The following is a 10,258-nucleotide window of genomic DNA, read 5'->3' on the forward strand; positions in this document are numbered from 1 at the left end:
AATAATGAATGATATTTAGATGGTATTAGGTCTTAAACAGCACAATCCATTACATGTAGTGGTGCACTTACTTGGAAAAGGGAGGATAACTCACCAATCTTACAAAAAAAAAAAAAATCATGATCCACCGGCTTAGTGGATTCTTGTTTCACCTCACACTCAAGTCACTTCAAGCTATATTAAGATCACTCCTGTCTCACTACTTGTTGTGCTGCAACCTGGAAAAATGGGATTTATATGCAAACTAGCAATATCATGTTAACATATAACTTGGTAAAGAATATGGTAGACATATCATGGGAAAAGATGCATGTAAATGGAAATTGTCTATAAAAAAACTTATAGTTTCTTCCAGTTATAGGAAAATGTAGGACCTTCACCTCTGAAGATGAAAGGTGACTATTCAAACGATCTATTTTCAGCTTATCAATATGTTTGGGTTTTAGAGTTGAGTCATCTTTTATCAAAATGATACAAATATAGCATAAGTCATCCCTATCAGTTTGGTTGGTATTTGTCTGTATAATGTGTTATCCATGAGAACAGACCAGAAATGTGAAAACTGTTGGATATGAGACTACAAAAAACTCGCCATTTAGTGATGAAATTATCCGTCACTAATCAGTGAAATTTCTTCACTTAACAGGTTAGTGACATAGTAAGTTTCGGCAGATCCGTCATTAGAAAAACTTGTAAAAAAATATTAGCGACGGATTTGTCCATCACTAAAGCTATTAATCCACCCAATGACAGAAAACATAGGGGACTGCTTCGCTTTAGTGACGGAATATTCTGTCATTACGACCTATAGCTTAAAGTTCTAAAAGTTCTCCTTGTGGAAATGGAATCGAGTAGATGAATCTAAGCTAAATTCTTGGCAGAGCCTCTTGAGTGTCTTCGTTAGCATTGGACTTCCACAGTAGAACACTCCTGAAACAGGTGCAATATTTCGATTTCAGCTTTGAAGATGCTTGTGTTTTGTAATGAGTTTTCCAGTATTGTTAAGGAAATCATGGCTTTACCTATCCTACTAGAAGGATGTACAGATGTTAAATGAGTGAAGACTTTTCTCCAGTTGGGACGCGCAAAATGAGTTCGTATCTGCTCCAAAACAACCTCAAAAAAAATCAAGATAACATGCATTTCTTTTGGTTGTGAGTTGTTATAGTTGCGAATGTGCTTACCCTGCTATCTGAGACGACGTCCACTCCATTCTTGGCATGTTGCAGCGACTGCACCATTGCTATTAGTGCTGATCGAGCATCTCCTTCCTCATACATGCTTGTCAGGTAGTTGTGCATTTCTACGATATGCTGGAAGAAACAACAAACTTGTTTAGAAAAAAATTTGTTTTATAACATGATGAGTTTGATGCATTGAGCTCACATGATGGTCGTATTCCGCATGTCATCCATAACACCTTTGAACCAGTCGAATGACCCTTGTTCCCTAGTAACCCAATAGAAATATGCTCTTTCCGGACCATGACTGTCTGCAGGCACATCATCTGGTACCTGATTCAGAAAGTTATATAATCTGTTTAGTATAGCCTCATCCCATTTTGTGTACAAATGTGTTGAATTCATTGTAGATTTTACCGAGCGTGATTCATTGTTCACTATGTCCTTGATAATGCTGATAAATGGAGTAGCCCCAATGCCTAAACCGATAAGCAGAAGGATGTCGTATTTCTTGTAATCCTGTGCTGGGGCGCCATACGGCCCTTTAACGACAATTTTTGGGAATCTGTGGAAAGAGATGAATTAGAATTATGGTTTGTTGAAGTTTATAAAATATGATTAGAATTTCTCACTCCTGTGGAGTTTCTTTGTATGCTTTAGTTTCCATTCTCACTAGATCTCCCCTGCTTTGTCTTTCGGCTTGAGGTTCACAAGCCTGTGTAGAATGAATAATTATAGTGAGAAGAGGCCTTTTAGTTGTATGTCCAATAAAGCAATCGGAAATTAACCTTTTCAAAGCGATTCTTGAGCTCCGTTGTCCAGTCTCCCAATGTGCGTACATGGACGCTCAGATACTCGTCATCTGGTGCTGAAGTGATGGAGAATGGATGCCTGTAAAGCAAAGTCTATAGAGTGTAAAATTTGATGACAAAAAGTATTAACAAGAATGTTATTGTAAGATTACCATTCAAAGTTAGATATGTCAGGACACTTGACAAATAGGTACATCCCACTCTTGTATTTGAATCCTGGAGGTTTGCTCATGTAAAGGGCTAATACATTCCCAGTATATATGACAGCCTAAGCTTCCAAAACAAGAAAAAATACTGTGAACTTTATTGGTGTCAAGTGATATATGGTGCTATGTTACCTTACCTTATTGATGTCAACTTTGTAGTTTCGGTCATGGAGTGTGAGAATTCTCTCAGTGGTGTAGATCAGCATTGGCACTGACACATACATCCATGTCTGTAAAATAAGTCCGCATTTCAATGGAGAATTTAGAGAAACAAGAGAAAGAAATGTGTATTCGAACATGGCATACCGTCTTCTTATACCATTCCGGGGTGAGAAAAAGGAACCAACCATGGACGAGTAAGAGGAGGTAAACCACAGCCAAAAGATGATGAGCATACCAGAAGGCATTGAACCCTGACAAAGCATGAAAATGCCCAGGCAGCTTAACCATGTTCCTTCTAAATGAGTGAGCTGCCAATATGTAGGCGTAAAGCATCAAAACTATCATTATAATTCCAGTAATCCCCTCGATGCTGAACAGCAAATCCATATAAGTTGGCTGCTTGTAATTGAAGTGTAGAACAGTAAAATATAGAGACATAATGGAGAAAGTAGTAGTGTATATCTCATTAGTAAACATAGGCCACATATATATACAAGTAACTAAGCTAGGCTATGTTACATAACCGATGTGGGATAGAAATCATATACTATATTAACACTCCCCCTCAAGCTGGATCATATATATTGATCAAGTCCAGCTTGGTACAAAGTTCTGAGAAACGCTTCACAGGCAACGGTTTTGTGAAGATATCAGCAATTTGGTTAGACGATGAAGTGAAAGGAGTACTAATTGTCCGATTCAAAACACACTCTCGAATGAAATGACAATCAACTTCAATATGTTTAGTCCTCTCATGAAAAACCGGATTGTTTGCAATATAGATTGCAGCTTGGTTATCACAATGCATAGGTAAAGGTTCATTGAAAGTGAATCCCAATTCTCCAAGTAGATTCTTGACTCCGATCATCTCAGTAGCAGTATGAGCCATAGCTCTATACTCGGCCTCGGCAGACGATCTCGCAACAGTATGTTGTTTCTTGCTTCGCCAAGTTACAAGGTTTCCTCCCAAGTAGGTGCAATATCCAGAAGTAGACTTTCTATTAGACTTAGAACCAGCATAATCAGCATCAGAATATCCTTCAATTTTTAGATGCCCATTCTTTTTGAATAACAATCCGTTGCCGGGAGATTTCTTGACATATTGAAGAATTCGAATAGCGGCATCCCAGTGAACTTGCTTAGGCTTATCCAGAAAACGACTGACTAAGCCAACAGCAAAGGAAATATCCGGCCTTGTTACTGTCAAGTAGATAAGTTTTCCAACTAGACGTCTATACTTAGCTTTATCCTCCAAGACTTCTCCACTGTCATCCCAAACACTTGGATCAACCTCCATAGGAGTATCAATGGGCTTTGCTCCAAGTAGTCCAGTTTCTTTCAATAGATCTGTAGCATACTTTTGCTGAGATAGAGACACTCCAGAATTTCCGTGTGCAATTTCAATTCCCAAGAAATACTTAGGACGGCCCAGATCCTTGATAACAAAATGTTGCTGCAAATATTTCTTAGTTTCCTCAATTCCACGAACATCACTTTCAGATATGAGTATATTATACAATGAGAATAACAATACCCGATGCTTGATGTCGCACAAAAACCGAATGATCAGACTTGCATTGCTTAAAACCAATAGTTCCAAGGACACTGCTGAACTTATCGAACCACGCCTTGGGACTTTGTTTAAGGCCATAAATTACCTTTTTGAGACAACAAACTTTAGTAGCATCCTCCCCCTGAGCAACATATCCCGGAGGTTGCTCCATAAAGACCGTCAGAGTCAAATCACCATACAAGAAAGCATTCTTCACATCAAGTTGATACATGGGCCACGAAAGATTAATAGCCAAAGAGAACAGAATTCGGATTGAATTCATACGAGCAGTGGGCGAGAACGTCTCAAAGTAATCAATACCATAAGTTTGCGTGTATCCTTTGGCCACAAGCCGAGCTTTGTAACGATTAATACTGCCATCAGCCAGAAATTTTATGGTAAACACCCAACGACAAGACACAATATCCACCGAATCAGGGGCATGGACCAGATCGCATCTCCTCATCCATAGCGGCTCACCATAAAGGGTGTTTGAGTGCCTCTTGGTAAGAAGTTGGAATCACTGTAGACAAAAGGCAAAGAGCAAAGGCACGAAAAGGAGCACTCAAGCGAGTAAAGGAAACATGATTAGATACGGGGTGTTTGGTGGTACAAGTACGTTTACCTTTGCGAATGGCTATGGGTAACTCATCAGAAGGAGGTGGATCTTCAGAAGCTGGAGGCGAAGATGACTGTGGCAGTGGACATGAGACTGTTGGTACTGTTTCAGGGGCTTCAGGGGCTATTGCAGGTCGACGACGTCGTGTATAGACCTGTAAAAGAGGAGCAGGAGGAGCAGAAGACATATGAGAAACAAAAGTTTGGGCAGGTAAAGGAGTATGATATAACTGGCTGGTTGGTTTAGTTTGAGAATGAGTAAAATAAGGCTGAAACTCAAAGAAAGTAACGTCTGCAGAGATATAATGACGTTTGGTAAGAGGGTCAAAGCATCGGTATCCCTTTTTGGTTCTAGAATAACCAAGAAAAACACACTTAATAGAGCGAGGAGACAACTTATCCAACCCAGGAGTCAGATCATGAACAAAACAAGTACATCCAAAAATGCGTGGAGGAATATGATAAAGAGGTTTATCAGGATGAAGACACGAAAAAGGAATATCCCCATGCAACACACTAGATGACATCCTGTTAATAAGTAAGCATGCAGTAAGAACAGCATCAGACCATAGATACTTAGAGGCACATGCATGTGAGACATAAGAGTACGCGCAACATCTAAAACATGACGATGCTTACGCTCAGCTACCCCATTTTGTTGAGAAGTGTGAGAGCAAGAGGTTTGATGAATTATACCATGAGATTCACAAAAAAATGAGATAGACTGTTGTGTGAACTCAAGAGCATTATCAGTACGAAGAACACGCAGATCAACAGAATATTGGGTCTTTATTTCATGATAAAAAGATTTTAGAACAGTAGGGACTTCACTTCTGTGTTTAAGCAAATACAACCATGACATACGGGAATAATCATCAACAAGAATTAGAAAATACTTGAAACCCCCTCTGGACTCAATCCTACTCGGACCCCAAACATCACAATGAACTAAATCAAAAATAGAAGAGCTACGAGTCTCGACTCGAGAAGGAAAGGAAGTGCGATGGTGTTTGCCCAACTCACATGACTCACAATTAAAATCAACAGACGCAACTGGAACTAAACTACGAAGACTAGCAGAAGACGGATGACCAAGACGACAATGCCACTGATATGGAGACACAGCAGCAGAGAGAGCACTAGGAGAGACAGGTGAAACATTATCCAAGTAGTACAGACCGCCACGCTCATGTCCTCCACCAATCGTCCTCTTCGTCTGCAGGTCCTGAAAGATACAATATGAAGGATAAAAAGTGACAGAACAATTGTGAGTTTTTGTTAGCTGACCAATAGATATTAAGCTGACTGGAAAATTTGGGGCAAACAAAACATTATCAAGGGTAATATGAGTAGTGGGTTTGACAACACCAGTGCCAGTTACAGGAGAATAGTTGCCATCAGCAAGACGAACAGATGGGAGAGAAGATGGAGAAAAAGATGTCAAAATGGATTTTGTACCAGTAATATGGGTAGAGGCACCTGAATCCAACATCCAAGACTTACCAGGAGACACAGAAAACGCAGCTACAGAGGTAGAGGCATCAGTAGTAGTAGATGAAGAACTTGGCGCAGCAAACTCAATGTTATTAGCCCAATCTGGTTTGCCAAACTTCTTCCAACACTTATCAGACTCATGATTCGAACGACCACAATGATCACATAGTCGACCATGAAACCATCGTCCTCGACCTCGGCCACGTCCCTATCCACGGCCACGTCCACCATACGAACCTCGACCGCGAGCAGACATAGCTGAATTATCAAATGAGGTGGATTCCGTACGCCCGGTGGAGACACGAAGAACGCGAGACAACGCATTAGACAACGTTGGAATGTCATCACTAGCCATTAAGCTATCTCGAAGTGGCTGGAGATCAGCATTAAGACCTGACAAAAATTTTGCTACCATGAATTCCTCCCATTGTTTTGCTCTTGTTGTGGCATCACAGGAAAGAGGATGATAAACTAAGATCTCATCAGCAAGGCCTTTCAAGGTAGAGAAGTAATCATTGACTGAGTATCCTGAGTATGAGAGAAAAGTTTCTCATATAATTCAAATACCCGAGAAACGTTTTTGTCATTGAAGAACATCTCCCGTAGAGCATCCCACATGGCTTTGGCACTATCCAAGCACATGATATTTTGACTGATGGCTGGTTCTAGGCTATTGAGAAGCCAAGTCATGACGGAGCAGTCATCGGCACACCAAGTGTCGTAGTTGGCATCTGTAGTAGCAGGCGGGGCAGTTTGAACATGGCTTTTCTTCTTCTGTGATCCCAAAAATAGGAGAAAAGCACGAGACCAAAGCATATAGTTGGAACCATTCAGCTTAATGGTGGTTCCAATTGGAGGTCTAAAATCAGACATGATAAAACGAGAGTAAATCCGATGCAGAGCAGTAGGCAAGAGTGCAAGTCAATAAAAAAGAAGTAGCGGGCAGCAGCGCAGGCAGATGATAGCGCAGAGCAACGGAGTAGGAGTAGAACAGTAGCCAGATAAGGTTGCAGGCAGATAACAGTTGCAGAGCAGCGGAGCAGGAGCAGGAGCAGCGGAGGCAGAAAAAAAAAACCCTAATTTTCGAAACCCTAATTTTCGTTTTTTTTTTTTTTTACAAAACTAGCTACGAATTCGAACCCGCTTTGATACCATGTAGAACAGTAAAATATAGAGACATAATGGAGAAAGTAGTAGTGTATATCTCATTAGTAAACATAGGCCACATATATATACAAGTAACTAAGCTAGGCTATGTTACATAACCGATGTGGGATAGAAATCATATACTATATTAACATGAAGAGTGGTCCAAAAAGAGTATCAAACTGATCTTTAGGGCATCTTGATATCTTGACAAAATTGCAGCTCACGTGCATTATTATATGAACTACGGATCCCAGCATAACCTCCCCCGAAACCATCTTGTGGAAGTTGATGTTTTCATCAAAAGGGATGAATTTGCCTAGGAATGTCTCTCGTAGACTTGTCAGAGTTCTTCTGCAAACAGGCACTAGGATGACGGCCATGTTGTACTTGACTGTCTCAGCTGCAGCCTTGGCGAAACAAAGGCAGAAACCGAGAACTTTGAAAGCAGGTACACGCTGATAATAATTCAACTTCCAAGTGAAGAGGGACACATTTATGCCCTGCCATAGAATGATGACCAATATCTTTTTCCAGTTTTCGAAGAATTTCTCCTTAGTCCTGGACATGAATCGGCTTATTGGAGTCCTATATTCTTTGGGGATCATGGTTTTTGCTAGTGTGCTTGTTTTCTTGTCCGATCTCGGGGTTTCTTATGATCCAACCATCCCTCTTAGTAGTGCTTCGAGTTGCCACATCTGTTTGAATCAATACAAAGAGAGTTCAATTTTCAATTAAATGAAAGGATGATGGGATCAAAAGGGTGGTACCTCTATATATCCTTTATTATCGGGATCTAGCTCTTCCATAATCAATGCAGCATATGTCGAGGCTTGTTGCTTGAACTTTGATAGTTTGTTTGCAGATGCACTCATCACTAGAACCTTAACTTGACAGAACATACATATTGAGTTGACTATATATGAAAACCAATTTTTTTGTTATAATAAACTTGATGCTCACCTCTTTAACCTCATCCTCTGATAGCTTCCCATCACCATTCTTGTCACACCTGCAAAGGTAAAAAGAATCCTCGTATCACAACCCGAAAAACATAGTCAAGCTACACTTGAGCATCCTATTCTCAAACTACAAAATTTTATTACATGTCAAAGAATATGTGAAGCCTTGCATCCAAGTCTTGATTTGTCATGTCTTCCCAAAATTTCCTCAGTTGTAGCAAGTTTATCCCTTTCTCAGTGGCGATGTTTCTACGCCTTGCCAGTGCCTCGTACAACTCCCCTGCGAATTCCTTGCTGTCTCCCATCCCTTCCACAAGAAAAATGGTCACATTCTAAGCTGCTAAAAAAGGTTTATCTTCCAGAATTGAAGGAAAATACCAATGCAGGCCCCAAACTTGTCTTTAAACAGCATGCCATCGACAGAATTGTTGTGGAAACGCTTCTCGATGTCCTTCCACGCATCCTCTTCCTTCCCCGTCTTGGCCCTGTCAAGAAACCGGAGGCTCATTAGGCCCCTCTTCGCACCGGATTCCATCCTTTCCATCGCAGGGCCGGAGCTGTGGACCGCCTTCCTGTGCCTCAAACTGGCGGATCTCTCATTGAAAGATAGAGACGAAGAAAACTGTTTTTTGCTATCTTCTTCCATTGCCACTTCAGCCATGGTATCAATGTGTATTTTCTCAAGAACCCACTTTTGAGAATCATCCTCCTGCCCTTCTGCCATGCTATGCTATTATTTAGTGAAATCCAGTAATTCTAGGATGCAATGTGAGTATGACATGTATAAAAAGTGGTTGAATTTTGAGAGAGAGGGAGAAGAAAGGGGAAGAATAGATATTTGAGGGGTAGAGGTAGATAAAATGAAATAAAAAGTTAGTTAAATCAGTTATTCACTAGTTTTCAGAGCTACATTCTTTTAACTATCTATAGATGCTCCTAAATTCAATTTCATGATTTCACCCAAATAAAGTGAGTTTGATTTTGTGTAAGTGATACAGACTCGTTAGGGTCGCTAAATCAAATTGATGAATCATACAGTAAATCTTTAGAAAATTTTTAAGTCCAACCACACAAAATTACAAAATCGATGATCGAAACAAAGGCTTGTTAAAATAATTTTCAGTAGTTAAAACTAATATAATTCATAATTAGGACTGTCAAATAAAATATATTGAAAAATAACTAAATGAAAATTAAGGTTGAAGTCGACAAAAACAAAGGGAGAAAGAAAGTACAACAGACAAAATATTAATGTATGGTACAAATCTCAAGGATAAAATGAGTATCATAATTACAAACTGGTAATTTTAGAAAAAAAATGTATATCAATAAAATACTATACCATATGCTACAATATATAATTAAATACATGTATATTGTAAAAATAATGAAACTTTGCCTAATTATATATATTTAATCTACGAGGACTCCACAAACTTATCACATGGAGACAATTTTGAGATCACGGACAAATAATCAAACCTTAAACTCTTGCTGATTAATTACATTATAGTGATCATATTTTTTAGGCTTAAGGATTATATTTTGCATCAGTTGCTCGTCATGTGCTATGCATCCAATTTCTTCTAAAAGCGATTAAATTTAAAGTCAATTGGATGTAGCTGATCAAAATGACTGTTGAGTTGAATACGATTAACTTCATTAGCTTAAAATAGTATTTTGTGATTGCAAAATCAAATAACTCCAAATTTATGGAAATAATCTCCAACTCTTGCCATGTTTTAAGCGTGGGACAATTGCAACGATCTGAAACAGCTAAGTAGCAAGTCTTATCCTATCTCGTTGTTATATTTCACTTACAATTACTCAGTAGACTTTAAATTAGCATATATACTCATTAGTATTAGAATTCAAATCATAGCTATTCTACATAAACGGCACGCATAGTTAGTACTTGTAGAAATTGGATCACTTCTAGTTGTGGGCTATTATTAATATTAGTCTGGGCCAATATTTTGTATTGTGGCTTGTTCTTTCTGAGTCTAACCAATTTAGTAAGCGGTCTAAAACAAAAGAGGTACTAGTAACTAGTATCCTGGTGGTCCGATCCCTACATACTAATCAAAAGGATTGATCACTATATAAAGGTGTTTCAAAGTCCTAA

At 39.2% G+C, this 10,258-nt stretch overlaps 1 long non-coding RNA gene and 1 pseudogene across 1 annotated transcript; both read right to left on the reverse strand.

Annotated features, from left to right (window-relative positions):
- Positions 1–568: 568 nt before the first annotated feature.
- LOC121787567 lies at positions 569–8,857 on the reverse strand (annotated as a pseudogene).
- Positions 5,302–6,191, reverse strand: LOC121787578. The gene is made up of 2 exons (XR_006047513.1): positions 6,035–6,191; positions 5,302–5,756 (listed from the first exon to the last, which is right to left on the reverse strand). It is a non-coding gene; the product is annotated as an uncharacterized LOC121787578 (long non-coding RNA).
- Positions 8,858–10,258: the final 1,401 nt, after the last annotated feature.

Source organism: Salvia splendens, chromosome 2 (assembly GCF_004379255.2).
Source record: "Salvia splendens isolate huo1 chromosome 2, SspV2, whole genome shotgun sequence".
NCBI classification, from domain to species: Eukaryota; Viridiplantae; Streptophyta; class Magnoliopsida; order Lamiales; family Lamiaceae; genus Salvia; species Salvia splendens.